Source organism: Macaca nemestrina, chromosome 7 (assembly GCF_043159975.1).
Source record: "Macaca nemestrina isolate mMacNem1 chromosome 7, mMacNem.hap1, whole genome shotgun sequence".
Taxonomy (NCBI): Eukaryota; Metazoa; Chordata; class Mammalia; order Primates; family Cercopithecidae; genus Macaca; species Macaca nemestrina.
The window spans coordinates 122,061,547-122,067,702 of NC_092131.1; the positions used below are offsets into that span (position 1 = coordinate 122,061,547).

The window sequence follows — 6,156 nt, forward strand, 5'->3', positions numbered from 1 at the left end:
AAAAAGGGTATCTACATAGAAGCACTCAGAAAAAAAAAAAAAGGATAAAAAAGTTCTAAGGCTCTGCTCACAATAACCACCATATTTGTTCATCACTAAAACAATCTTAACAGTGGTTTAAAAATATGCAGAATTGTTCTCCAAACTAATCTTCAATATCACATAATATTAAGTAAAAAATATTTCAAGCGTTTTAACAGAGATTACTTCGGCAATATTATGAACTCTACAATTTCGTGAATTTTAATGTCTTCTTATGCCCTAACCTTTGGCGTTCGGCTGCCCTTCAAGCAGGCCACTCAGCAACAAATACTTTTCTACGGCAGATAGCCTTTAACTGTGTAATTTACAAGATGAAATTTTCTGGTTTCACTGTTCTTTTTTTTTTTTTTTTTTTTTTTTTTGGAGACGGAGTCTTGCCCTGTCCCACAGGCTGGAGTGCAACGGACCGATCTCGGCTCACTGCAACCTCCACCTCCTGGGTTCAAGCGATTCTCCTGCCACAGCCTCCTGAGCAGCTGAGACTGCAGGCACTTGCCACCACGCCCAACTGATTTTTGTATTTTTAGTAGAGACGTTGCGGGGTGAGGGGACGGTGCGGGGTCGGGGGGACGGTGTGGGGGGTGGTCTCACCATATTGGCCAGGTTGGTCTCCAACTCCTGACTTCGTGATCCACCCTCCTCGGCCTCCCAAAGTGTTGGGATTACAGGCGTGAGTCACCGCGCCCGGCCCATTTTTCCTTTTTTAAGTTAGTTTAGTTTTAGTAGTTTTGTATGTATTGAATTATTTGAAAATAAGACCATCCAGGCTGAAGTCTGTTATTACCGTTGATGAGAACTGAAACTGGTGAAATTACTGACATTGATGGGACCTGAAGTTGGCCAAATGAAAGCAAAATGAACGCCGCCCAACGTGGGGCTCGAACCCACGACCCTGGGATTAAGAGTCCCATGCTCTACCGACTGAGCTAGCCGGGCAGTCGCAGAAAAGCGTTCTTTCTAGATCTTTTCAAAGGAATATGATTGTTTTGATTTGCTCCAAGAAATTGCATTTCGTATTAAACGATCTTTCCATTTTATATACATATATATGTATTTTTTGCAAAGTTTTTCACGACTTTTAAAACTTGTGTTTCATGTCTGATTCTGTGCGCACGAACTTCTGTTGTTTGATAAAAATGTATAAACAGCCCTCTAGTGGTCAGCACCTTTCCGTTTCCTTAAAGGTAAGGCGGGCCAAGGAAGGCGATGCCGACTCCAGCCTGGAGAATAGGAGTGAGTGTGGGGGTGCTTCCAGTTCATCCGAAAGATTCCCGCCGGCAGAGCGCCCACCCCCTGCAGCGCGGGGACCGGAGATGTTCTCAGCACCCTCGTGGCCCACTGCAAAAGAAGGCTCGGGAGAAACTTCCTGCACACTCTCTGGAAACGATTGGAACTGAAAACCCAGCTGCAGAGCTGGCTGGCCTCTTGAGATCGTGTGACTTAGAGATTTTCGGAATCCTTTTCTTTGGCATGACAGTGGTTCAACTAAGACATACCATGGTGTTCACACAAGAGATTGGAAAACTAAAGCAGTCTCAGCGAGTAATTGAAAATACCGTAGAGAGTTTGCTCACGCTCAAAACTAAAAAGTGAAAACATTTATTCCATAGTCTAATGGAACCTCAGTGTGGGAAGGGACCATTATTCCAAGCCTCTCCCTACTAAAACAAAAAAAATAAAGATTCATTCTGTTTTCCAGTAGAAACGATTTCACAGTAGCCAAACAGTCCCAGTTAATGAGGGAACCTACTTCGTAAGAAAAAAACACAGGCCGAGCGCGGTGGCTCACGCCTGTAATCCCAGCACTTTGGGAGACCGAGGCGGGCAGATCGAGACCATCCTGGCCAACATGGTGAAACCACATCTCTTCTAAAAATACAACCGGGCATGGTGGCACGCACCTGTAATCCCAGCTACTTGGGAGGCTGAAACAGGAGAATCACTTGAAGCCGGGAGGCGGAGGTTGTAGTGAGCTGAGATCGTGCCACTGCACTCCAGTCTGGTGACAGAGCAAGACTCTGTCTCAAAAAAAAAAAAAAAAAAAAAAAAAAGCAGGATTAGAAAAGCATACTTTGGCAAATTCACTTCTTCTTATTATTATTGACATAGAGTCTTTGCTCTGTTGCCCAGGCTGGAGTGCAGTGGAGCAATCTCGGCTCACTGCAACCTCCACCTCCAGGTTCAAGTGATCACTCATGTCTCAGCCTCCCGAGTAGCTGAGATTACAGGTGTGCACCACCACGCCAGGCTAATTTTTGTATTTGTAATAGAGATGTAGTTTCACAATGTTGGCCAGACTGGCCTCAAACTCCTGACCTCAGGTGATCCACCCGCCTTGGCCTCCCAAAATGCTGGGATTACAGGAGTGAGCCACCACACCCAGCAGTGGCAAATCCTTTTAAACAAGGATTATCAATTGTGGCTAAACCATTATGTTAATTTTATATGTTAATAGTTGGTGGAGAACTGGATATTTACAGGGTCAAAGTAACACCACACAGGTTAATAGATGCAAGGACAATCTCATTGTATGATGGTGGGTTCAGGTTGTTATTACCTTACTCCAGAAATTAATCTGAGTTTTGCTAGTGCTTTACTAATCCTCAACGAAATAGTGTATCTTTAGCAGTGATACAACACAAAATCAATGGTAATTATTTATTCTAGTCAAAAAATGTTTTTGATTAATTAGTCTCTAAATGTCAATAGGCCTTTAGATATTAATTCCAGTGTACAGGAAATACAAAGGAAAGAGGAACAAGATGAATGACACCATAAGGAACCAATAACACAAAGTCAGAGGGTGGGAAATTCTCCAGGACAATTAACCTTCAACAAGTATATATATATTTTTAACGACTTTTGCTAGTTTTTCTTTTTTTTTTTTTTTTTTCTGAGACGGAGTTTTGCTCTTGTGGCCCAGGCTAGAGTGCAGTTGTACAATCTCGGCTCACTGCAACCTCTGCCTCCCGGGTTCAAGTGATTCTCCTGCCTCAGCCTCTTGAGTAGCTGCGATTACAGGTGTGTGTCACCACACCCAGCTACTTTTTGTATTTTTAGTGGAGATAGGATTTCACCGTGTTGGGCAGGGTTTCACCATGTTTGCCAGGCTGCTCTCGAACTCCTGACCTCAGGTGATCCACCTGCCTTAGCCTCCGAAAGTACTGGGATTACATGTGTGAGCCACCAAACCTGGCCAACTTTTGCTAGATTAAAAGAGACAAAAGGGCCATAATAATCAGATGCAACAGGTGATCCTAGATTGGATACTGTTCTGGAAAAACTAGTTACAAAGAGATTTTGGAGTCAACTGGAGAAACTTGAATGTAGTTTAAATATTGGATGAGATGAAAATTTACTGTAATGGAAAGTGGAGATGTTTCGCTGAAAAAAGCAAGTTACAGAATAAATGTAATCACTCATTTTGGTAAAAAGAAGGCCATTTACTAATATATTAATAATTGTTATTTGGGTAGTGGGAATCTGAACATTTTACTTTTTAAATTTTTTGCTTGTCTTTGTTTTCAACTTTTCTAAAATGCATATGTATACTTCTGTAATATTAAAAGGGTTATTTCTTAAAAGTACATGAGAAAGAAGAAATAAAGTAAAGCAAAGATAAAACTTTAAAATGTGGCCAACAATTAGTCTTACTCTGTCACCCAGACTGGAGTGCAGTGGTGTGATCTTGGCTTACTGCAGTCTCCGCCTCCTAGGTTCAAGCAATTCTCCTGTCTTAGCCTCCTGAGTAGCTGGGACTAGAGGCACCCGCCAGCATGCCCAGCTAACTTTTGTATGTTTTTAGTAGAGACGGAGTTTCACCATATTGGCCAGGCTGGTCTCGAACTCCTGACCTTCTAATCCTCCCCCCTCAGCCTCCCAAAGTGCTGGGATTACAGGCATGAGCCACCAAGCCCAGTCTCTTTTTTTTTCCTTTTATTGTGGCAAAATATACATTACATAAAATTTACCATCTTAACCATTTTTAAGTGCAAAGTTCAATGGCATTAGGTACATTCACATTATTATGTGACCATCACCACCATCCATCACTAGAACTGTTTCATCACCCCAAACTGAAACTCCATGCTTAGCAAACTGTAACTTTACACTGCCCTCTCCCCTCATCAGCTCCTGCAACCACAATTTTTTTTTTTTTTTTTGAGATGTACTGTTGCCCAAGCTGGAGCCCAGTGGCGCAATCTCGGCTCACTGCAAGCTCCGCCTCCCGGAATCATGCCATTCTCCTGCCCCAGCCTCCCAAGTACCTGGGACTACAGGCACCTGCCACCACGCCCGACTAATTTTTTTGCATTTTTAGTACAGACAGGGTTTCACTGTGTTAGCCAGGAAGGTCTCGATCTCCTGACCTCATGATCCGCCTCCCTCGGCCTCCCAAAGTGCTGGGATTACAGGCGTGAGCCACCGCGCCTGGCCGACGCCCTGCTAATTTTTGTATTTAACCACCATTCTACTGTCTCTATGAATTTGAGTATTCTAGGTACTTATATAAATGGACTCATATAATTTTTGTTTTTTTGTGTCAGGCTTATTTCACATAGTGTCTTCAAGGTCCATCCGTATGGTAGCATGTATCAGAGTTTCATTTCTTATGCTGAATAACATTCCCTTATATGTATATACCAGGGAATTTTTGTTTACCCATTCATCGGTTGATGAACATTTGGGTTGCTTCCACCTTTTGGCTATTGTGACTAATGTTGTTATGAACATTGGTATGGGGAATATCCGTTTGAGCTCGTGCTTTCAATTCTTTCGGGTATATACTCAGAAGTGGAATTGTTGAATCATGTAATTCTATTTATAATTTTTTGAGCGTTCCTCTGGAATTTTTTTTTTTTTCCGAGATGGAGTCTTGCTCTGCTACCCAGGCTGGAGTACAGTGGTGCGATCTTGGCTCACCGCAGCCTCCGCCTCCTGGGTTCAAGCAATTCTTCTGCCTCAGCCTCCTGAGTAGCTGGGATTACAGATACACACCACCATGCCTGGCTATTTCTTCTTCTTCTTTTTTTTTTTTTTTTTTAGTAGAGTTGGGGTTTCACCATGTTGGCCAGGCTGGTCTCAAACTCCTGACCTCAAGCGATCTGCCTGCCTCAGCCTTCCAAAGTGCTGGGATTACAGGCGGGAGCCACCGCGCCTGGCCTCTTTGGAATTTTAACCTTTATGAAAGTCGCTTCCATAATGCAGGCCTCTGTTTCTTCATCTACAAATAAAAAGGCGGAGTAAGAGACAGAGGGAGGGCTAAGTAAGGGAGGGCTTTAGGAGATCTCTAAAGAGCCTCCCAGCCTTACAGCTCATGAATTGATGATCACTCAGAACCCTGGACAAAAGTGCTGGTCCCCTATTTAGAGCCTGTGTGAGTAAGTAGAAGAAGAAAGGCTCTTCTTCCCGAGAGGCACAACTTGATTTTTACTTGGTGCTGGTTCTGGAGGGGCCTGGGGCTGGAGAACGGAGGATGGGTGGCCAAGGTTGCACAGGCTGGTGGCACTACGGGGCCCCTCTGCTTCTCCCCATCTCATCCCAGTATTTCTCTCCCCATCCCCTCACTTACTCAGTTTGCCTCTGTGTGTCAGAGAGAAGGGGGTGAAGCCAAGGTCTAGTCCAGCATGAAACAAAACACTTGAAATTTCAGCAAGGAAATTTCATCAGAAGGAACTGTACCATCTTCCAGTGTCACCATGGAGACGGCTGAGATGAGACTCACGAAAACCCTTGGACTCCAGTCTCCTTCCCTTCTCCCCCTGTATATCAACTGCAGCTAAACCAGACTCCTCAGTGATTTGTGGAGACCTCTGTAGCCAGCACAATCATTCTGATATTTCCCTAAAACTCTGCAAAATTACCCACTGCTTCAGGATGAAGTCCAAAGTCCAAACTCCTGAACAAGGCCTACCACATCTTGCTTATGGTTTAGCTTCAGCTTACCTCTTGGGCCTAATTGATTGGCAACCCATACCGGATGTTCCAGCCATGCGGAGCTGCTGGAAAGGGCAAAGCCAGGCACTTTCTTTTCTTTTCTTTTCTTTTCTTTTTTTTGAGACAGAGTCATGCTTTGTTGTCCAGGCTGGAGTGCAATGGCACGATCTTGGCTCA

The 6,156-nt window shown here is 43.9% G+C and overlaps 1 non-coding gene across 1 annotated transcript; it reads right to left on the bottom strand.

Moving 5' to 3' along the window:
• Positions 1–905: 905 nt before the first annotated feature.
• On the bottom strand, positions 906–978 carry TRNAK-CUU (transfer RNA lysine (anticodon CUU)). The gene has a single exon. It is a non-coding gene; the product is annotated as a tRNA-Lys (tRNA).
• Positions 979–6,156: the final 5,178 nt, after the last annotated feature.